General features: G+C 43.8%; 1 protein-coding gene across 10 annotated transcripts in view; it reads right to left on the minus strand.

Moving 5' to 3' along the window:
• RBMS3 (RNA binding motif single stranded interacting protein 3) overlaps positions 1-24223 on the minus strand; it is a gene marked incomplete at both ends in the record, with an annotated part of 720124 nt that overhangs the window by 509127 nt on the left and 186774 nt on the right. The window lies entirely within an intron of this gene.

The raw sequence follows: 24223 nt of genomic DNA on the forward strand, positions 1-24223 counted from the left end.
GCGAACAGGAGGGACAGATGGGTGTACTTTCAAATTCTGTTATTTATATTATAAAGACACACACATATTCCGCATTGTAAGAAGGATGATCAACTGATACAAGTTAGTACTAGATTTGCATATGTGTACCATGAATCATTTGTTTGCTTTGAATTAACCCCCTGCCCCCAGCCCAGATGTCCCTGTGGGAAGTATAAGGCTAAGGCCAGCAGAAATTAACTTGACTCAGTGTTCCAAGAAGTACATGAACCCCGCCATCCACAGAATGGCAGAAGAGAGCAAGGGACGGGGACGAAGAGAGATGTGCAGATAGTGCGTCTCAGGACGCACTGACAAGTCGGAGCTCTGGAATGAGTTGCTGACTTTTCTCCCTGTCTCAAAGGTTGGATTCCGATTTCTAGGATGCTATCCCACTGTTCTAAGGCACGGTATTAGGAGATTCAATCCCTGTCTCTTCTCGCTGGCATCTATAAGTGGCAGACAGGGGTGGACTTTGACATCCCAGCTGCATCCTGGCTAAAAATGGGCTGCATTTGACTCATTTATGATCCACGGTTGGGTCCCTTTCCTTTTTATTCTCTTACTTCAAAACATTCAAAGATCTCACACTTTGCTTCTTGATGCCAATAAAATGTAGTTCATCTTCCTTACTCTCTGCTTAAACGCTTCCTTCTCAGTACGCTTGAATATGGTTCAGTATAAGGTCTGTGCCCCAGAACGGCACACGTGGTGCCAAGAGCGAGCCTCCATCCTTCGGAAAAGCTCCCCAGTCAGTGAGGGTTCTAATCCAGATGCTGGGACACAGATCCAAATGCGTCAGATTTTTGACAGCCCATCTTTCTAATCAGCAGACTTCATAGTCAGCTGTGGGGACATTTGCGGGATCCCTGAAGAAATCAATACAGCTAACACTGCTGTCGCTATTAGAAGGGAAAAAAAACAGACTGTGAGGGCGCAGCTCGTGGCCGCTGAAGAATTTTACTCACATTTTTGGTTTCTGATATTGTAAAAGCCTACAGGAGTCCTTGCTTATTTCTTCCAAGGAGCATTTATTGAGCACAGACTCTGCAGGGAACACAAACAAGGCACAGTGGCCTGAAGTCTGCTGACTGATCTCTCGGATGGGCTGCTGAACACTGTTTGGCGTCCTGTCTTGTTCGGGTTTCACATAGTACTCTCGGAGTCTTAGCTAAGTACAATCTAGATAACTGTGACTTCTTCCTCCTTTTGAATAATTGTCCCTGAACACCTGTGGTCTGAAAGTTAGAGGAGTCATTAGATTTTTAAAAATTACTTTAGTAGTTATGTGTGTCTCTGTATGTATGTGCGCCCTAAGTACTTCAAGAATCCGGAGAGGGTGTGCTATCCTTTGGGGCTGGAGTTACAGGAAGTCGTGAGTTGTCTGACGTGGGTGCTGGAAACTGAACGCAGGTCCTCTATAAGAACAGCCAGCACTCTTACCCATGGAAACCATCTCTCCCACCCGATTTTAATTTTTTTAAATAAAGGGACACATAACCATTTATAACTTCTAGCTATCAACACATGGATGGCATAAAACTAACTAAGACGTATGTTATTCCAGGACTAAATAGTAAATCTGAAACTAATGTGGAACTTTTTTTTTTTTTTTTTTTTTACTTTTTCCTAAGTGCTGGGACTGTAGGCACCATGCTGGACTAATGTGGACTACCTTTTTAACAGTGAGTGATAGACATTTCTAGGCTCTTCTTATTGGCTGGTTCATTTCCTAGCCGGCTGCCTGATTGGTGTGACCACTGAGAGAACGGGAAGCAGCCCTTGCCAGTTGGATTCAATCTTGAATGACCACTGACGTCATCCTCCTTATCCACTCCCTCCAGCCGCCCACACCGAGAGCTGTAAGCACATCATCCCCAAAAGTAATTCTCTCCGGCCCCTTACAGCACTCCACCCGAGTTCAGAGCAATCTCCAAGAGTCTGAATCTTATACCTAACCTTGAAGGCTGTAGGTGAGCAGCAAACCAAACCATCCCCCAAGAGCTCCAGGTCCTCTTACCCCTCTTGGGAAGCATCACAAGTATCTCCTACCTTTCTCCGCCATTTTACCTCCAAGCAGGAAAACACCCAGCGAGTTCCACCTCACACTAGTAAACACTCCAGATACAGAGCTAAGTGTTACCTGACTTAGTTAACAATATCCGCTCCACCTGTTGCCCGAACAGAGCTTCCTCTCACTCTGGGATACTTTATAGGAAACACCTTGCTCTGGGTTAGTTTAATTGTTTCTCTTTCTACTCTGAGTGTTTTGACTGTGATTACTTTGCTTTGGTCCTACAGCGTATACACGTGGCTTTGAAAGGATTCTGATGACTAGAACTCAGGTTGTCAGAACGGGCAACTAGTATCCTGAGTATCCTTACCCACTGAGCCTCTCACCAGGGCCCTGTTGTTCCTCAGTGTTGACCACAGGAAAATATACAAAGTGACATTTGCCGTGGTAACATTCTGGAAGTTTTTGACTTGACAGTATTAAGTATATTAGTGAGGTTGAATGTCCAACATCAGCATCCTGCTCCAGAACCTTTTCTCTATTTTTTTCTCCCACCAAAGCACTGTATCCATTAGACAGCACCCGCCTTTCAGCCCCGTGTAACTTCGTTACTCATGTCCCCATGGAGCCTATTTCTGTAGGTATGTGCCATGAAAATAATTACATAAAATGCATCTTACCCTTCAGGATCTGGCTTGCTTTAGTTAAATGTTTCCTTTTAAATGTATTTTATGTTTGTGTGTGTGTACATGTGTGTATGCATACTGTGCATTTCTACATTAACATGTTGGAACTCTAGGTTGCAACAGGACCTCTTATCTACAACAGCATAATCTAAGACAGCTGGTCCATGACCTTCTGGGGATTCCCCTGCCTCCACCACTCCCGTTTTTATACTGGGCCCGGTACACTCCTGTGCCTGCAGCCTGGATTTCTTCAAGACCCATTTGTATTGTAACCCATGTCACAAGATGTCCTCTGCCATAAGCTCAGTGCTCTCCAACAGTTGAGAACACAACGTACTCCCTGGGCTTAACTGTCTATCTTGGGGTGGAGTAAAAGTCACCACGTTACTGCATTCATGAATCGTATCTCCTGTAATGGGTCAGAAAACAGACATTTAAAACACGCGGTGACCACTGAGGCTGGGTGGTCTACTTTGCAGGATTTCACCATACTTCCCAAGCTCCACACCTGTGAACTTCAGCCGAATTAACACCATAGCACACAACCATGATCTGACCCCCTACACACACTTTCCTGCCTATACTCACCCACCCACCCACAACCATCTAACATAAGCAAGGCTCGAGATTCTCTTGGGATTTGCCAAAAAACATTTAGCTCATCAATTCAGCAAAATATCTTCCAGTCCACTTCTTTTGTGATCCAGCAGTCTAGCCAGCACCAGTAACTTTAGCTAATGGCTCAGTGCATGCTTGGGAGAAGGGATTAGCTTTATAAAGATGGTTATAAGCTCAGCTGGGAGATGTCTTTATTTTTGTTCTTCGTTTCTCCTTTAGGGTTTCATTGTGACTTTTAATATATGTATAACATGAAACCCTGTTAGAATAAAGATGTGATGCTAAAGATTCTGCAACTGTGTTGGGATGATGAGGCTAAAGGTGCTTTGGGTATCTGAAACTGTTGTACAGAGGCTCAACCTTGGAGTGTTTAAGTCAGCCTCCTTTTGTAGGTGTCTTCAAAATTTCAAGTTCCTTATAGATTTAATGTTACTTGTGGTTAAGTGCACACATTTTTCAACCATGATCTTCGGCTTTTATAGATGTGGAAAGGATGGAAGGGAAAGAGAACAGGCATCACACAGCTGGGAGCTCTGCCCAGTGCAGGGATTACAGAAACAACAGAAATGCTTCTCTCAGACCCACAGAATAAGGTTCAACATTCTCAACAAGAGCTACTTGGATGGCCGGCAGATTATTGAAAAAGACCCAACAAACGTCAGCTCTTCAAATCCAAGTCCAGATCATCTACCTCAGAGGCTCCCTGCCCTAAGGGGGTGGGGGTTCTATGTGTATCAAACAGCCAAGCCAGAGAAAGTTCTAGGCTTCATCATGTCCCTTTCAGCAAAGGGTCATTTTTGGAAGGTGGGGATCTTTGAGCCCCAAGAACACATTTTTTTTTTTCTGCCAGCCCATCTCCACATCTCCACAATGTCTCCAGGGGTCCCTTTCACAAGCAGTTGGGACAGGCAAGGGCCATATGTTCTTTTTGGCAATCTGCCAGTGTGGAAGAGCAGACAAAGACATTCCATCTCTTATCCAGAAAAAAAAAATCAAATCATAAAATTGATTCTACATTTTGCCAACACAGTATCTGGTTATTAGCAGCTAAGAGAATATTTTGTTCACTCATTGGTTGGCACACATTTCTAGAAAGTACACCTGCTGTCATACTGGTCAGGGAGCTCTTGAGGACAGGAATCCAAGAGAGGAATAGATTTTGTTTTCTCCTTGAGCTCTTCAATGTATACTATATTCAACCCAGAAAGATCTAGAAAAGGCATCCTGGGATTAAACAAGGTGAATTGTCTATAAAGTACTATTAGAGGCTGCTGCTGGTGAAGAAAGCAATGATATAAACAGTGTATTAGGCAGTGTGCTGGCTCACAAGTGCTTCCTGAATTGGTAATATCACTGTCCTCATTGGCAGGATGCAGAGCCTGGGATGTACTGTGTGGTCCATGATGTTCACAAAGCTAAGGAGCAGTGGACAGGGAGATGAATGGGTCCGTTCAGATCTAGACATTTTTACATTCAAGAGCAGCCCCGGGAGCACCTCTGCCTTGACCCTTCAAAGGCCGTGAGAAAAATTAAATGAGGGATGTTGCACATCCCCCATTCCTCATCACGGATGGAACTTGGAGTCACCATGAAAACATTGATTTATACTTCTCCTGTCAATCATCCCGCAGCAGGCCCTGTGGTTATTGTCTGAGCTCTCTGTGGATAACATCATAGAGCTTAAAAGATAGGTCTGAAGAAGGAAAGGTGAGTGGAAGAAGGAAAAGACAATGACATGAGAGGAGAAATGAAGAGGACCTTGGAGACATGCTCTCTTCCTTCTCTTAAGAGATGAGTTCCATTCCCTCTTCCCAAACGAGCCAAGCTTAGCACACGTGCATGAGTAAAATTTGGGGAGATTTTTAAGATGAAGACCGACTAGAGACAGCACTGACTACTTGACATTTTAAAGGATTCACTTTGTTATATGTATGTGAGTATCAGAGTCTATGTGTGTGCACCATGTGTGCAGGTGACCACAGAGTCTGCAAGAGCACATGAAGTTACAAACATCTGTGAGTCACTGTGTGCCTTCTGGGAACAGAACCCTCAGCCCCTAAAGTAGCCAGTGTTCTTAACCACTGAGCCATCTCACTGACCAAAGACTGATTGTTTCTAATCTACATAAAGAACTAGGGAATTTAAGAAATGTAATACAACCAGGCCATTTGTTGCTAGTAAGCCCTTTATTAGCCAAACTATTCTAGAGTATACACCTACAGCACCTGGCCACACAAGCTACCAAGCCAATGGAGTAATGGAATATATAAGCCTGAGTATATAGTGTCATTTGGCTGATACATCTGAGATGCGCCTGTACAAAATTACTTGAATAGCATATTGAATTTGTGTTTCTCACACATATGGGACACAGACATTTGGAAATGAATGGTGTACAATTCCATTATTAAACACTCAGCAGGATTCAAAGACAACTGCATCTCATTAGTAATAAATAATAAAAAATGAAGACACAGTAAAATATTAACATATCAAACACCTCTCTATTGCTATTTTTATGCACAACACATCTTAGTTCCCAGGAGACTAAGTGCCTGACTGATTGTAAGTTAGGTATTTACCAAAGAAAGCAAATACTTTCAGATGAGGCAAAGAAAACAAAGCCATCAGTTACTGAGGACATTAAAAAAAAAATGTGTAGAAAAAAATTACAAGAATGATGCATACATGGAATCACCAACTTGCCCTTTCCCCAGGTTTGCCTGTTAAATTTTAATTTATTTGCTTTAAAACTGATAGCTCCATCTAGATACAGATCAATCTATTTGTCTATCTGTGTGGAACATGGTTTTTCTCTGAACTACTTAAGAAACTGGTATAACTTGCCCTTTTGTGTCTTAAATTTCAGTGGACATTTCACAAAAATAAAGACATTCTCTGAGGTGATTCTAGTATAACAACGTCAGCAAATCTAATATTGATAGAATCTCCTGGAATCAGTAAACCAACATACAAAGATTTTCATACTGTTCAGTTCTCATATCCACAGGGTCAGGACATCTACCTGCCCTGACTTGTGATGTGATCCCCCGACTGAAGGGCTGTTTAATCCTTCCATTGTATAGTTACTGTCTTTTAGTTTACAGCTCATAAGCCAAGTACAGGACGGTACACTATGGTGAAGACGTCCTTATCAAGCTTTCCTTCCCTACATTTAAAATCAGCTGCTGTCTCATGACTGATTTCAATGTGATGATGTTCCTCCAGCTCCAGGCTCCCTCCATAACTAGCAGAGAATGAGGCTACTGGAGAACCACCATATTAAATGCCAGCAGAGGATACTTTATTGATCAGTAGCAATTGGATCACAGACAAGTAGTCCCTGATCTATCTCAGAGTCTAAATTGGACTGTAGACATGGTAGTGTATTTTTGGTTTTGGTTTTGTTTGTTTGCTTGTATTTAGAAAAATCAAAACAGGCATTGACTTGAAATCATGATTACTTATTCATACTTTTGAAAATGGGATATTTTATAAAACTATAATCCATTATTAACATGAATTTAAGTGTTTCTAATGCTAAACAGTAATGGAAGAATGCCATTTTATCCTCTAATTTTAAGAATAGTTGTCATATATTTTCCCAAATCAGAAGGCTGATAGCTATGTCAAAGAATTTCTGACATTAGACAGATGGAATTGGTCTCAGTAGTTCTAACTACTTAGCCTGTATCTTTCTAATAGCATAGTTGCTTTTAGTTACTTTTCTGTTGTTGGGACACAACACCATGACAAAGGCAACTTATGAAATAAAGTGTTTAATTGGGTTTATGTTTTCAGAGAGTTAGAGCTTATGATAGTGAAGTGCATGGAAGGAAGAACAGCTGAGGGCTCAAATCTTAATCTCAAAAGTAAGAGAGAGACAGAGAGACAGAGACAGAGACTATATTGGGTATGGTAGGAGGCTTCTGAAATCTCAAAGCCCATCCTTGTGACACATCTTTCCCAACAAGGCCACACCTCTCAATCCTTCCCAAACATTTCCACCAACTAGAAGCTAAGAATTCAAGCAGAGAAGCCTATTGGGGCATTCTTATTCAAATTACCACACTTACTTTCTATTTATCTCCTATTTATTATTTATTTGTATTTTTGTGTGTATATGCATCAGTGTGTGGGTACATGTTGAGATGTGTGGAGGTAGGTTTCTATCCTTTTTTACAGGAGAGAACATCTATTGCTTTTTTCTGTCATTCTTCACCTATGCCTTTGAGGCAGGGTGTCTCTTTGAACCTGGTATCTGGGTTTTCAGACTGGCTAGAAGCCATCAATCCCAGAAGTCCTAATTCCACCTTCTTTGGAGATGATACAGATAAATGTGGACAGTGTGTGATATAGCAGCTAGCATCTGAACTTAAGCTCACGAGTGTACAGCAAGTGTTCTTGACTCTCTTAACCTTAACTATACCTCTAGTCCCTACCTTCTTTTATATGTATATACATGCTACTCACATCCAAATGTTCATCTATGTATTGATTGTTAGTCTGCGTACTAATATGTATTTTCCCCAGAGGAGGAAAGTAGTTAGTCTCGAATATTAGATTGTGATTAGAACAAACCTGTGGCAGAACATACACTCCAGAAAAGAGTCACAGGAAACAACAACCAATGCTTTCGTGTTCAAGTTAGGATCCACTAAGAATATACAAGGGTGTATGAACTTTTTTCTGTATCAGTTGACTTCAAATGCAACAAATGGTAAGAACAACATTGGAAATGTGGAGAATGGGGTTGGTGAAACAAGTGGGAAAAGGGGTATATATTGAGGTATGAGGGTGAGGGCAGACTATTCAAAAGACTAAGGCATGTAGCTATCTGGGAAATGATGTCGTGCAGAAGGAACCTTAGCAAGGTTCAGTGAGACTCCCAACAGCAAGGGTTCAGCAAGAATACCATCCTGGTTGTTGCAAGATGATCTGGAGCATGGGGGTGGGGAGTGCCATCAGAGAGGTGAGCAAAGACAATCTCTGGACTTGAGGAAGTTATACCAGGGATTGAGGTCCAACAGTCACATGCCCTGGCTTACATTTTAATGAAATGTATGTTTAGCAAAATAGATGGTTTCATTCTATGCAACAAGGAAGGTTTGGCTAAACAGGACACTGCTAAATGGGTATCTGGGTAAGTCATTCATCTACTGGTTGTTCTTAGTGTCTCTTTCATCTAATTAATTGGATGTGCATATCATTTGAGATCTGTACCTCTTAAATCACTCTGATTTCTTTAATCGATTTTCTTGGAACTAGAGAGGTAGCTTAGCAGCTAAGAGCACTTGCTGATCTTGTAGAGAACCCAAATTTGAACCCCAGCACCCCACAATATGTGGCAATATAACCGCTTGTAGCTTCAACTGGGGGGGGGGGGTGGTCTGATGCCTTCTACTGGCTCCTATGGACACCTGAGTACACACATGCACATACAAACAGAGGCTCACATACATCTACACAAATAATGAAAATAAAATAAATGTTTTTGTCTTCTTATTGAAAATAGTTTCAAAGACTCATTCCTCTCCTTCATTTATGATAGTATAATTATTCACATTTTGGTATCCAACTTTGAACCTTGTATTTCTTTTAGACAATCTAACATGTCTTAATTTTCAGAATCCCAAATGATCTGTGTTAGAGAATACATCTCCACAATATTGATAGAGATAGGAATAAATGCATATAAGACTAGACAGTATATTAGTTGTCATATGACTCTGTTCTGCTAGACATTTAATAAAAACACTGTGATGTTAAAAAAAAAAAGCAAAGCAAGTGGCTCTGAAGATTGTCTCTGAAAAATGCATAATTTTAAATCGACTTTAAGGTTTTGTATAAAGAAGGAAAACATCCCCAAAAAATATGTTTAAAGTTGGTTTCTTCTGAAGCAGTAGTAAAATGAAAAATGACAAAACACATACTATGTGTCCTTGTCTGTGTCCTTGTATAAATGTGTTTTGCAAGGCTACAGTGCAAAGTCTCAGGACCAAAGACCATAGCCCATATCCTCGTGTGCTGAGACAGCCCTTCCCCTGAGCTTCAGTTTTCAAAGATGGGACTTTACCTTATAAGATAGTTGTCATACTGAATCTGTGAAAAGCTTACTCATCTTTAGAAACTGTGAATGCGTTTTCTTTTTCACAAATTCAGGAGAAAAGAAAAGGATCAGTGAGGTGAACCAGCACTGAGTTTTGTAAGAAAATTTATAACAAAAAGAGACACATCGTGGTTGGCTTTAACAACTCCACAAAGCCTAGAGCTGCATGAAAAGGAGTCTCAATTGAGGCACGTTCCAGATAAGACTGGCCTATGGCATGGTGTGATGGGAGATTGTTGCAGCTGTTAATTTATATGGGAGGGCCAAGCCCACTGTGGGTAACACCATTCCCTAGAGATGGTCCTGGATTGTGTAAGGAGGCTTTCTAAGCATAAGTCTGTAGGAGTCAGTGAGCAGTGTCCCTGAGTGATTTCTGCTTTGAGGTCCTCCCTAACTTCTCCTAATAATCTAATGAATATGACCTGAAAGTTTAACTCAAATAAATAATATTTCCCAAGAAGTTTTCAGTCAGAATGTTTTTTCACAGCAACAGAATGAAAGTAGAACAAGAAAAGACAATATGGCATCTTGTCACCATAAGGAAAAAATTAGCAAAACCACAAAGTTGATGTGAGGACTGCAGAATATTCAATACCACATTCTGTAATAGTCTGCCTATACAGCACAAGATGTTTGATTTATAATCTCTCATTTATTCATTGTGCGGTACCAGGGACTGAACTCAGAGCCTTGGGCATAATAAGGATGCTGCTTGCTCCACTGAGCTACATCCCAAGCCCTTCACATGTTAGCTTTGAGAAAGAAAATTGACGGAATATGTTAAATGTTGCCAAGATATAAAAATAAAGGAGAGGTGAGAATGTTCTGAGCAACACAAAGTTCCTTGGAGTCACTGACAAGAAATCTGCAGCAAAATGCGGGGAAGGGTCTGATCAGAGAACAGGAAAAGAAGGGGAGGTGCTTAGGACTGGAAGAGGCGGTACCTAGAACCGGAATAGGAGGTGGCTAGGACCGGAAAAGGAGGTGCCTAGAAAGGGCAGAGAGATATGGCAGTCTCTGCAAAAGGCATCAAAAGTCCTCTTTTCCTGTGCAAGCTGTTATTTAGTTTTCGTTTATCTATTCACTTGTTATCGTTATACATTGCATTAATTACTCTTCTGACTGCTATAGTCAGACTGCACAGCCAGTCCATTGTGGTTGGGGAATTTCGGGAGCCAGAGCCTGAAGCAGCCGGTCACGATGCATCCACAGTCTGGAAGCAGAGAATAGGGATTTCTGGCTACTCCACTGCCTTTTCTTCCCCTGTTTCAATCCCGGACTCCAAGCTGTGGAACGCTACCACCCATGTCCAGTGTAGGTAGTTCCACCTCAACCAAATTTACAAACCCTCTTCCAGATAAGGTTGGAGCCTTGACTCTAGTGTTTTTATGGATTCTGTCTAGTTGGCAACCAGTATTAAATATCACAGATGGGAACGGATGTATGCGTGCAGATGGGAGTAATTCAGATCTAGCTGAGGGTGCCTCATGAAGGAGAGTATGGGAGTCGGGCATGAGTGAAAGGGTGACCTTTCCCAGAATGGTGGTGAGTCATTTGCAGTAGCAAGGGAGCTTAGAAGGGAACATGAAGGCACAGGGATGGCTTGGAAGGGTTGATGTTATGCAGGAAGCCCTTTGAAGTTCACATTGGGCAGCGTTTACATTTTCAGTGAAATGGCAGAGTTAGCTGGAGGAGAGAAAATGTAGCAATTAGTCATCCTAGGTGAGTGGGAACACGTAGAGATCCAGGCAAGAGAACACTCTGTGAGGTAGCGTGGAGGGCCCGCCCGAGGTGAGTGGGAAGGAATTAGAGAGAGACCAATGAATCTTGCTCTCCAGTGTAGCTGCGGTGTGTGCTTACTGGAGAAAAAGAGAAAGCTGGGTTCATCTGGAATTAGAATTTTTCCACAGTAACGGGGGGGTGCATATTATAGAATTGTGGTTTTCTATGAAGTATCAGCAGACACCGTGAACATGAGGAGGTAAAACAATGAAGATTACAAGAACACCAATCCCTAGTTAGCGGTGTGATTACAATTAGTTTAGTAAGCGCTGGTGTCAAAAAAAAAAAAAAAAAAAAAAAAAAGACAACAAGATTTGAGTCATCAACCCGGATAATGAGGGAGGGTTAGGTAATTGGTAATGACGGTCTGGGACAATGCCACTGGGTGGATGCCTAAGGTCCAATAGCGATTAAGTCATATAGGAGGGGAAAGGGTTAAAATCTGATAAACTACCAGGTGAGGAAGAAGGATGCAGAAGACCATGAGTCACCCCAGAAACACAGCGTGGGTGTTTGTCAATCCTCATGGCGTTGCTGCGACAAAGTGTCGGAGAAAGGTGACTTTACTTTGGCTCACAGTTCAAGACTCCAGCCCATCAACACAGGGAAGGCGTGTGGCCAGAGAACGGAGCATCGGCGTACGTGTTATCCCCAGTTAGGAAGCAGAGCACAGTAAAAAACGAATGCCCAGTTCTTTCTCTTCATTCAGCACAATTACGCAACCCAAGGGATGGTGCCGTTCACGTTCAGGGTGGGTCTCCGCACCTCTCAGACAGGCCCAGAGTTTTGTTTCCATGGTTATCTTGAGTCCCGTCAATCAAGATTAACTATCTTGGGTTTCATAGCTTAGGGAAGCGGTGGCTCAATAAGGTAAAGAGCGCATACATCCTGGTACCAGAAGGACCCACTTCCCCGGGGTGAGGGCCTGAAAGAAAGCAGTATCTCTGGGACATCCAAGGTTCAATTAGAGAAGGGAACATGCAAACGCTTTTTTTTTTTTTTTAATGAAAATTAAGGCTTCTTTGTTTTTAGATGTTTCAACTTCCAGGGTACCCAAAAAGGGGCTCAGGTGTGCCTCTGTGTGGCAGAGAGTTCTAGCAGTCTTACAGCAACGCGAATAGCCAGGGAGGTTCACTGGGCATTAACCATATGGTGGCGCCCGGACGGACAGACACAGTGTACTCCAAAACTCTGTTTTCCTTCCACGCTCGCTTTCCATTTAGGATTTCTCTGAATGGCAAACCCTGCGCCCCGCATTAAGCATGTATTATTCACGCTTTGCCTCTTCACCTTCCTGCAGCACACCGGGGCGGAAATCGAGGTCAGAGATGGCGAGATGGAGGCGGGGGCTGAGGAACCAGGCATTGTTTTAAATTTCAGGAGGCAAAGCTTCTTGGGCCTCCGCGTCAGGAGCGCTTGTCTGGGACAGCTGGGATTGCGGTGACACCTCAGACACATTTTCATTTACCAGAAAGGAGTAATCCGAGCACAGTGTAAAAAAAAATAAAGTCTTTCTTCCTGGCTCATAACACAGGAATGTCTTGCTCCTCCTGGAGCAAGGACACTTTATGCAGAGCAGGCGAGCCGGAAGTGGCCTGTGGATTTTAGCAGCCCCTGGAGTCTGTGAAATGCTCAAATCTTTTCTCAGACCGTTTCTTTTAGAATCCAGATACCAAGGCAGAGTCTCACCTGCTCGGCAGAGAATATGGTTAAGGCATCAAATGACTCTCTCTGGTAGCAAATGTCTCTCCCTGTTTTATGACATAGGTGGTTTTAATTTAAAAAAAAAATCTTCAAAAAAAAAAAAAAAAATCTCCAAAGCACTATTTCAGGTTGCTACTTCCTTCTGGTTGTACCTGGTAGCTTTTATTGTCTGGAGTCTTTTGGCCCTAGCTGTTTTTTGGTTGGTTTGGTTTTGGTTTTGGAGTTGGGGTTGGGTTACTCTTCAAACAACCAGAATTCCATCTTCACATTTAAAATCTTTTCCTATTACGATTTTCGTTATTATCCACCACCTAGAAGCCACCATTCCGTTCAGAGGTCGGTGTCTCTGTAAGTTTACTTTCCTACTGTTCACAAAGACCTGCTCATCATGAGACACTTCTCAGTCTGCTTTGCTCGTGTTTCCAGTGCGCCTGTGAGTTGCCTACGTTTTGTAGGTTCAAGTGTGAACACTGACTACATTACCAGCTGCAGCAGAACCAAGTTCTAACCCAGGATGCTCAGAACCTAGAACCCGTGCACTCTTAGCCAGCACCATTCACTGCCAGCTACCGAGTCAGGGCCCAGGAAACTGACCTGACTAAGCTCAGAGACCAGAATGGGATCAGCTTTTCAATACGAACTGAATATCCTTAGTCCCCAAGTCCCACGCCCACACACAACAGCTCAAGTCTCCACAGCGGAAAGTTAACTAGCCATCTGTAATGGTTCTAAAAGCTTGCCGGTAGATGGTTCTTCTTGGCAAATCGATTCATAAGTGTAAGGGATTGGAGCGGATGGGAAGGAAACTGAGAAAGACGTTTCTCTTTGCTGGGCAATAGGCCCTGCTTACTTTGGAGGGAAATGCTTGCTTGGGATGCTAAGAGAGTGATCATCCTTAGCTGTGATTATTACAGATGCAGCCTTCTCACTGATTCAATGAACAGTCCAGAATGTTCCCGTAACATGAAAAGCTGAGCTCAGAGATGCTAACTGCACTGGCTTTATACACAATTTTGTTTGGTCTTATATTTTTATTGGGGGCAGAGAGAGAACATCTTGGAGGGAGTTGGTTCTCTTTGTACCTCCTAGGTTCTCAGGATTGGACTCCCTCAGGTTGCCAAGCCTAGGGGGAAGCAGCCACACCCACTGAACCATCATGCAAGCCACCAAATGTGTTTCTGGTCCTGCTATGATGACAGAAATAGCTCAATTAGTGCAGAATAAACAAATCATCGGTTCATAATTTGAACACGGGTCGCTGGACTTTGAGTTCACAAAGAGGCATCCATACTAAAGTCTGAGCCATTATGCATAAGATAAGCTATCCCCTGTCTTACAGGAGGCTTCCACTAGTGGTCTACGATGCTAGAAACTGAAGAGCACCAACTCCCGACTGACAGCTCCACATATATTTCCTCCATATTGAGACATCACTGTCAGGCTGTTCATAGGCTCTATGATCTACCCCAGTTTATAGATAAGTAAATAGGGAAACAAATCTCTGTGTTCTCCCCTCCCCCATGGTAATACCAGGCAAAACCGACATCTCAATCAGTGGATTCTTCTATTTTCTAGTTCAGAAGAAGTGGCTGGGTCCCTCAGACACACTTATTCTGAGAGGAACAACAGTAAACTTGTGTGTAAGAATCAGAAGTCTATTTCTCAACGAATACTGCAATTAAAAACTAAAAAGCAAAATTAAATCTGGGTTTATTGCTTCAGGAAGGCATCTCACACTTCCCAACAAAGCCATATTTTTTTCCTTACAATAGTTCTCAACTTAAAATTTTTAAATATTCCTGTTTTATTACCCACCCTCTTTGATGGGGATATTCATTGGCTAGGTCTCTTCCTATAAGACAAATGTAGCTGAGAAGTGTTATAATTGTAAAACATTTTAAACAAAATTAAAGCAATGTTTTCCTAAGATTTTTATTTATGAACATTTACTAAATTTATTTCAATTTGACTCGTGTGTGTGTGTGTGTGTGTGTGTGTGTGTGTGTGTGTACATGTCTGTGCAGGTGTGTATGCATGTATAGAAACCAAAGGACAGCTTGGGTGTGGTTCCTCAGGGACTATGCACCTCATTTTTGGGGCAAGGTCTCACTGGGACTGGGGGGTCACTGGCTTAGCTAGGCTGGTGCCTCTGCCTCCTAAAGGTGGGATTAGAAGTGCATAGCTCACCTATCTTGGCATTGTGCCGTCTGAGTTATCTCTCAGGTCCTTAAACTCTTTAATTGAATTATACAGACACACCAACTATAGTCAATTGAAACATCCCAAACTTCTCTGCCCCTGCGGTCCACATCTTTTAACTGGGCATTTTCTTAGTCTCTGTCTACTATTTTCTTAAATGATGGTCTTTGAATTCCACCCTCCTAAAGGAACAGGAAAGCGTCTTTATTACTTAATTGACTCCATGCATAAGTGGATGCATACACACATGCACGCAAGAATGAATGAATCTTCTAATGGCGAAAGGGATACAGCAAAAATAAAATTTTTTTTAAAATTCATTGTGTATATGGAATGGTCAGGCCTTCCAAGTTCTAGGGTGATTGTGTGGCTGGCTTAACTTCTCCTTCTGAGAACATCATCCTGAACCCACTGCAGGCTTCCCTGGAGAAACCAAATCACCAGCAATACCTCCCTTAACTCCAGAAAACACACTTGCTTATGGTGTGACAGGTGTGACGGTCCCCTACTTCCACATATATTTATCCACACGAACAACAATGTCATATGTTCATCGTGGTTCTGTGTGCCTGCTGTTTGCTCTCAGAGACAATTGTCACATTTCTCACCTAGCAAATTATGCACATGCCTGTGTGTCTTCAACATAACTTTAGGAACTTAAGTCAGATTCGTTGTAGTGAATGAACTAACCGGCTCCGTCAAGAACAAGCTTCACAGAGATTGTTCCAATCCTTTGGAAACCATTTTGTCCATTCTAAAAAAGAACTATTTAAGGTTGTCACCCTGTAGCTCCCTTCGCCCTGTCTGCCTTCTCCCTCGCCACCCAAGAAAGGCCTATGAATCATCGAGCCCCTAGGCATGTTGATACGTTCGTGGGTGGAGAGCAGGAAGACAGGTGTGGGTACACACGCACAACCCTATAAAGAACTACCTATATCTTAATTAAAAATTTTTAAATGTAAAAGCCTAACAGCTGACCCAGCTGAACAAAAAAATACAAAAACAAAAAACATGGAATCGTGAGTCTAGTGTTCACAATCATGGCATTTAGTCAAACCATAAAACATGGAATTGTGAGTCTAGTGTTCACAATCATGGCATTCAGCCATATTTCTAGCTATCCTGTAAAATGTCACCCCTCGCCCCCACCTCTCTACCCCTGAGGACAGCTGCCACTGGAGGTAAGAGATGCTTCTCTCTGTGAGCCTTTCTAGCCACTGCCACACCATCCAACTTCAAATGGCCACCAGTAAACAGCTCCCTCACAGCGCCAGCCCAGGCTGAATTCTAATCAAGGTCTTGTAAATGCCATTGAGCAAATCCATACCCTATGGATTGTTTTTCATGTGCCTCTGGCCAAATGCTATTCATTGGGTCATTTATTATTCCTAGAAAAATGGAAACAATCCGCACTAATAGTATAAATTATTGCACGTCTTGAAGCAAGACTCAAGCCTTCTTGTTGATTTAACAAAGGAACAGAAAAGAGCCATTGGCTGTCACACCCCCACACTGATTTATTAGACACTGTGATGCAGGAGTCAGAGGAGGGGAAGATGGGGGTTTGTATCACACCACCAGGATATGTCCTAAAATCCAGAGGTCCGGTGAGACCTGCAGCCCAGAAGACTACAGCAGGGTTTAAAGTCCAACAGATCAATCCAAGATGTATGTTTAGCAAAAGAGAGGAAACCCCAGCTGTTCTAGAACAAACACAGAAGAAAGATGTCCAGATTAAATGGCATTTTTTACTGTAACAACAGTAGCTAGCTAGGTATGATCAGATTTGGGCCAGCACAATGGCTTAGTGACCAAAGGCATCAAGTCTGAGGCCCTAAGTTCAATCCCTGAAAGCACAAGCGAGTTCCAACTCCAGTGATTTGTTTTCCTGACCTCCATAGTTGTGTAATGGCGCACGTGTCCCCACCATACACACATTGTAAAAGTAAGATACTTGAAGAGCATCATAAGCACAGGTTGCAGGTAGCTCACAAAGCCAGTAAGTGAAACTGAAGGACTTGGGTTGCTTGTCGAAAGGACAGGCTTTGAGTCCTGTCTCTGGTCCTAAGTGAAGACATGGCATTGTAAGCTCATTAGAAACTCCTGCAATTACTGCTCAGCTTGGGATTTTCTAGTGGAGAGCAAGGACAGGCCACTGACTCTTCATAGGAAGAGTTAATTCAAGTATCTCTCAGTCACCCATCAGCATCTGCTCTAGAGACTTTACATATAGGATAAAGCCGGCTTAAAATGTAGGTTGCCACAATAACCGACTCCTCTGGACATTGTCCACTCTCATCCTTTACCTGAATGTATTCTACCCATTTTTGCTCTTGGCTCTATTGTGCTTGCTCTTTCTCTCCCTCTCTCTTTCTTTCTCTCTCCCCCCTCCCTCTTTCTGGCTCTCTCTCTATGCCTGCCTCTTTCTCTCTTTCCCTCTCTCTGTCTCTCTCTATGCCTCTCCTCTCTCTCTCCCTCCCTCTCTTTGTCTCTCTCTATCTCTCTCCCTCTCTCTGTCCCTCCCTCTCTCCCTCCCCCCTCCCCTCTCTGACATATCTCCTAAAGTCCAGGTTGACTCCCAACTCTATGTAGTCAGTTATGATCTTAAACTTCTGACTCTACCATGTGGTCATCGGAAGACTCCCTATGTGGACCACAAAGGCCAGGGCACCGAGGTGAGGGCCTAGAGACAGTTTGTTTCCACACATCTCATGCCATGGAATACAGGATAGTACATGTTTCTCAAACATACTCCTGGGCTTAGGAAAAGTCAACTGAAACCAGAGACTGTGTCTTAAAGCCCTCAGTCCTTAGTCTCCAACGGCTGGGATCCAAGTGGAGCACACGCCCAAACCTCTTTCATGGGCTCATCACCACCTTAGAATCAGGATCAATACAACTGAGGTCACATAGCACACTGTAACTAAACCCACTTCCTGAAGGTGCACAATGATCAGAATGCTGTCCCCTCCCTGAGAAACCTTTAAGAGTAGGTAAAAACCTTGTTTTATCTAGTGAGAATAGCCTTTTGCTTGGGGTCCCTTATGGACCCCCATTCTATACCGACTACAATGGCAATGTTAAGTCTGCAGGGCAAATCAACTCCCAGGCCTCTTTCTCCACGCCCCACCCCCACTCTGTCCTCTCCTTTGGTGAAACCTATTAGGTCACTCTCAAGTCTGAGAGAGGGAGGAGAGGAGAAAAGGCAGACAGCCTGGCTGCCACAGAAGGCAGCTGGAGCCTTCCCAGAACCCTGTGTCATGAGCTCTGTCTGTCCACCGGCTCCGCATGCAGGGCAGGGAAACCACAAGGCCACCTCTCTGCTGTTTGTCAGAGGAGCACAAATTTAGATTCGGGGAGGAAACTTGAACAAGCAGCGAGGGATGGTACCTGCACTGTCTCCCCTTTAGTTAGGTTGGGGCTTGGGGGAGGGGCCGGGCATTAAAGCTTCAAGAGAGGAAGCTTACTCTCTGAGCACAGTTATCAGTAAATCCTGGGCTGGAAGTAGAGAATGAGACAGCAAGGGCCGCCACTGAAAGTCTTCATCATTACCCTTCTGGTCTACCAGATACACACACACTCACACACACACGCACACACACACACTCACACACACACACACACTCACACACACACTCACACACTCACACACTCACACACACACTCACACTCACACACACACACTCACACACACACACACACACTCACACACACTCACACACACACACATACACACACACACACACACACTCACACACACACTCACACACACTCACACACACACACACACACACACACACATATACACAATAGGCTGACTGGCCATCGAGCTCCCAGTATCTCCCTGACTATGCCACCTGCACCCCCAGGCCTTGGGGTTCTTGGCTTGCACAGCCATGTGCAGCTTTTACTTGGGTGCTGAGGATTCAAATGTCACCCTTGATGCATGGCAAGGACTCTAACCCTGAGCCCTCACTCCCAACTTCTAACTGCAGATGAGATCGGGTTAAAATTTCTATGCTCTGACAGAGAGTCATCTAAATTGGGGCCTCTTAAAAGTACCCAAAAAAAGCAGTGCTCAGACTAGAGATGGGTGTGGTTTCAATGTGTAAAGTGGTCTTTGAAAGAACACATAGCAACAGCTCAGTTACTTTCACTAGGGTAGCAATCTTGGGCACTGTTCTGTGGACATTTGGACACACTCCGCTCAGTCCTTCCTTCCATTTGTTGGCTTCGAACAGAGCAGGAAAGGATAATAAACGAAAGCACACACGGTGTCCTTCCTGATTAGTAACAATGTATGGAGGGAAGGGGAATTAGTCGCTTTTATTGGTCTAGCTGCATCAAAACATTTGATTAGGCACTGGGAGAATATTCTGTTCTCCTAGTCTCAGGAAGGACTCCCCTCACCATCATTTTTTTTAATAGTGATTCCTTTGGAGTGAGAGACCTGGCAGTGCCTGGCTGTGAATAGGATTACCCTGGGATGCCCTGGGAAACCCTTATCATATCTCTGCCTCAAAACCCTGGACCTATGAGGAAGAAGAGGTAGAAAGATTTTAGGAGTCAGGAAGTAATGGATAACTTCCTGTTTTCAGGGAGAGCAGATGCATGCAGAAGGTCATAGAGGTTCTACAAGACCTGCATACACTCAAGCCAGAGCAGGTCCCAGTGTGGAAGAAGGGGGATGGGCAACGTCCCACCCCAGCCAAGGAGCGATTTGCAGTTCAGAGCTGTTGGGAGAGGGGAAAATAAGTTTTCTTCAGTGCAGTGGTGCTGGCTATATCAATTGCACTCTTTGGCAGGCCTCATGCTTAGGAGCAGCTGGTCAGCACAGCCAGACCTCATGCTGAAGATTTGGTTTTATTTGTACTTGGTCTTGTTCTTCCTTCCTTCCTTCCTTCCTTCCTTCCTTCCTTCCTTCCTTCCTTCCTTCCTTCCTTCCCTCCTTTCTTCCTTCCTATTTTTCTTGGTATGTGTGTGACATTTTACCTAAGAAAGAGAAAGTACATCAACTTGAGCGCTTAGGGACGTAGGAGAAGATCTGGGAGGAGATGGATGAGGGGAAGAAATATGGTAAAAAAAAAAAAAAAAGTAAACTGTGTATTCTAAAAATTCATAAAGAAACAAAGGAAATTCTGTCCCTACAACATAACTATTTTTAAAAACGTCTATCTTCATTTATTAACCTGGCTCACGATTTTTGGTAAGAAAAAGAAAAAAACCCATACAACGTTGGCCATATTTTCCCTCCTACACAAATAATAGATGGATAACAAAATGTTTGGAAATAGAAAGTGAAAAAAAATAAAATTTCTGTAACACAGATATTGATATTTTGAATTATAGTTGATCACCAGAAATTGAAATACTGAGAAACAAAGTCACCAAATATGGGAGACAACTGGAATCAACTCAGATGTGATTTCTGCACACACTGCCCTGGACTCGCCCTGATCCCCTTAACACACACACACAATCACACACTCACACACACACACACTCACACATTCATACACACACACTCACACACAAATTCATACACACACATACACACACTCACACACACACACACACACACACACACACACAAACAGAGAGTCCTTCTCTGTTTTACCTTTCCCATGTGTCATCAAATATAATTTTCTTTATATCTTTCCTTCATTGCTAGACACCTGGGTCACCAGTCAACTTTATGACTTGCCTAAAGTACTTAACCAAAGATCACCAAGTAAGGCCCAAGTTGTATGATTATGTTTGAATCTGAAGAAAGAAAGAAAAGAAAAGAAAAGAAAGAAAGAAAGAAAGAAAGAAAGAAAGAAAGAAAGAAAATGATAGACACAGTTCCTACACATAGGACACAGTTCCCACACATAGAACACAGTTCCTACACATAGGACACAGTTCCCACACATAGAATAGAGTTCCCACACATAGGACACAGTTCCCACACATAGGACACAGTTTCTACACATAGGACACAGTTCCCTCACATAGGACACAGTTCCTACACATAGGACACAGTTCCCTCACATAGGACACAGTTCCTACACATAGGACACAGTTTCTACACATAGGACACAGTTCCCACACATAGGACACAGTTCCCTCACATAGGACACAGTTCCTACACATAGGACACAGTTCCCTCACATAGGACATAGTTCCCTCACATAGGAAACAGTTCCCTCACATAGGATACAGTTCCTACACATAGGACACAGTTCTTACACATAGGACACAGTTCCTACACATAGGACACAGTTCCCTCACATAGAACACAGTTCCCTCACATAGGACACAGTTCCCACACATAGAACACAGTTCCCTCACATAGGACACAGTTCCTACACATAGGACATAGTTCCCACACATAGGACACAGTTCCCACACATAGGACACAGTTCCTACACATAGGACACAGTTCTTACACATAGGACACAGTTCCTACACATAGGACACAGTTCCCTCACATAGGACACAGTTCCCACACATAGAACACAGTTCCCACACATAGGACACAGTTCCCTCACATAGAACACAGTTCCCTCACATAGGACACAGTTCCCACACATAGAACACAGTTCCTACACATAGGACATAGTTCCCACACATAGGACACAGTTCCCACACATAGGACACAGTTCCTACACATAGGACACAGTTCTTACACATAGGACACAGTTCCTACACATAGGACACAGTTCCCTCACATAGGACACAGTTCCCACACATAGGACACAGTTCCCTCACATAGAACACAGTTCCCTCACATAGGACACAGTTCCCACACATAGAACACAGTTCCCTCACATAGGACACAGTTCCTACACATTAGGACACAGTTTCCCCACACAGGACACAGTTCACACACAGAAGGAACAGTCACCCAGTGAGCATGATTAATGTCCCTGTGTTTGTATTAAAGTAGCTAGGATTGTATTTCCAAATAGTTAGAATGCCTATATTTGGAGCATGCCCACCATGAACCTCTGATTTAAAGATAACAGAAATGGGGCCAATTTTCTTTAGGATCAGAGTTTCCTTTTATAATCCCCAAAGAGATCAATGCAGATCTGTGAGACTGGTAAGCTCTGCATAACCCCAGAAGGCAATTGTCACATAACACAGAAAACCAGTGTTTTCATTTTTGCTGCTTGTTTTGTTTGGGCATCAGGAATTGAACCCAGGGTCTCCCACATGCTGGGTAAATCCTCTACCTCATTTGTAATTTCTACCCTTTTTGTATTTTGTTGTTGTTGTGTTTTGAGATAGTGTTTTATAAAGGTGTCCTGAAACTCCCAAGCCTTCTGTCTATTCCTCTCAACTAGCATGGATTACCGACCTGTGTGCCACACCACACCAAGTCTGACATTGTTTCATTTTATTTATTTATTTATTTTAACAGGATAATATGTGTTCCAGGCTGGCCTCAGACTCATTATATAGCCAAAGATGATGCTGAACTTCTGATCCTCCTGCCTAGACCCTTCGAGCACTGGGGTTGTAGGGGCATTCCTGCAGACCTATTTCCTGGGTGCTAGGGACGAAACCCAGGGCCTCATAGATGCTGGGCAAAGTCCAGGTGTTCGTATTTTACAAAACACGTCACCGAGAATTCTTCTTTAATGGAAAAATTAACTTGTTATATTTTTACAAAGAATGGCATCTTCATCCTCCTGGTGTTGCTATTATTTCATATCGCCTCTCCGAAAAACAGAAATAAATAATAGACTATGTGGCTTCCTCCAGTCAAAACAGAGCATATGAATGATGAGTGGAGCTATTTAAGCCAGTCCTGGAGCATCAGTAGAGTGCCTGAGGACCAGGCAACAACCAGCTGAGGCTCACTAAGGTTGAGTGGACTGAGCTTGAGAAATGGAGAGGGCTCTGCAAAGACCAGGTTGGGGCCATTATGTAACACATCACAAGTCAGTATGTAACAAATCACAGGTCCTGGGTAAGCAACTTGAGAGAGAGAGGGGGGAGGGAGAGAGGGAGGGAGGGAGAGAGGGAGGGAGGGAGGGAGGGAGAGTGGGAGGGGGAGGGAGAGAGAGAGAGAGAGAGAGGGAGGGAGGGAGGGAGGGAGGGAGGGAGAGAGGGAGGGAGAGGGGGAGGGGGAGGGAGAGAGAGAGAGAGAGAGAGGGAGGGAGGGAGGGAGGGAGGGAGGGAGAGAGGGAGGGAGAGGGGGAGGGAGAGAGAGAGAGAGAGAGAGGGAGGGAGGGAGGGAGGGAGGGAGGGAGAGAGGGAGGGAGAGGGGGAGGGGGAGGGAGAGAGAGAGAGAGAGAGAGGGAGGGAGGGAGGGAGGGAGAGAGAGAGAGAGGGAGGGAGGGAGGGAGAGAGAGAGAGGGGGGGGGGAAGGGAGGGAGGGAGAGGGGGGAGGGGGAGGGAGAGGGAGAGGGAGAGAGAGAGAGAGAGAGAGAGAGAGAGAGAGAGAGAGAGAGAGAGAGAGAGAGAGAGAGCGCCTAAATTAAATTGGCTTCTTTTTTTCCCATTCAGAAGAGTGGAAACACAGTTGGAACTGTGTGCATTAAGATGGAGAAGCATAGAAGGGAGAAAAGGAAGCCAAGGAACTGGGCTGCTGTGGGTGACAGCTGCTCCCAGGAATTAAAAGAATGAGACACACAGAGCAGCAGGTGTTGCAGTAAATAATAAAAGGATGTCTCAACCTTTTATCGACCCGCCCCGCCCCGAGGTCTCACTCTGCAGACACACCGCTCTAGTGTGGAGCTGAGCACACTCGTAAGGTCTCCACACCGCTTGGCACTCCAGGCCTCCTCTGTGAACTCTGTCGAGGTTCACTCCATCCATCCCTGTTGGGAACACATCCCAACTCCATGACAGGCTTTATGTGTTCCCCCAGTACACCCTTTGACCTCAAGTCGCCACGCCAAAGAACAAACCAAAACACTCTGATCCAATTGGTTAAATATAATTTGCCCACCTAGATAGATCAAATGATCTTGTACAATCCCATCCCCTATAAAACATTCATAACAGCCTTATTTATGAAGAGATGCGCCGAGAGGAGCATAAGTGCCGGCCTCTACCTCCCCAGGTATCTCCTCCTCCCCCTGCCTCCACCTCTGCTGC

The sequence above is a fragment of the Micromys minutus genome, assembly GCF_963924665.1.
Source record: "Micromys minutus genome assembly, chromosome: 21".
In the NCBI taxonomy this organism is placed as follows: Eukaryota; Metazoa; Chordata; class Mammalia; order Rodentia; family Muridae; genus Micromys; species Micromys minutus.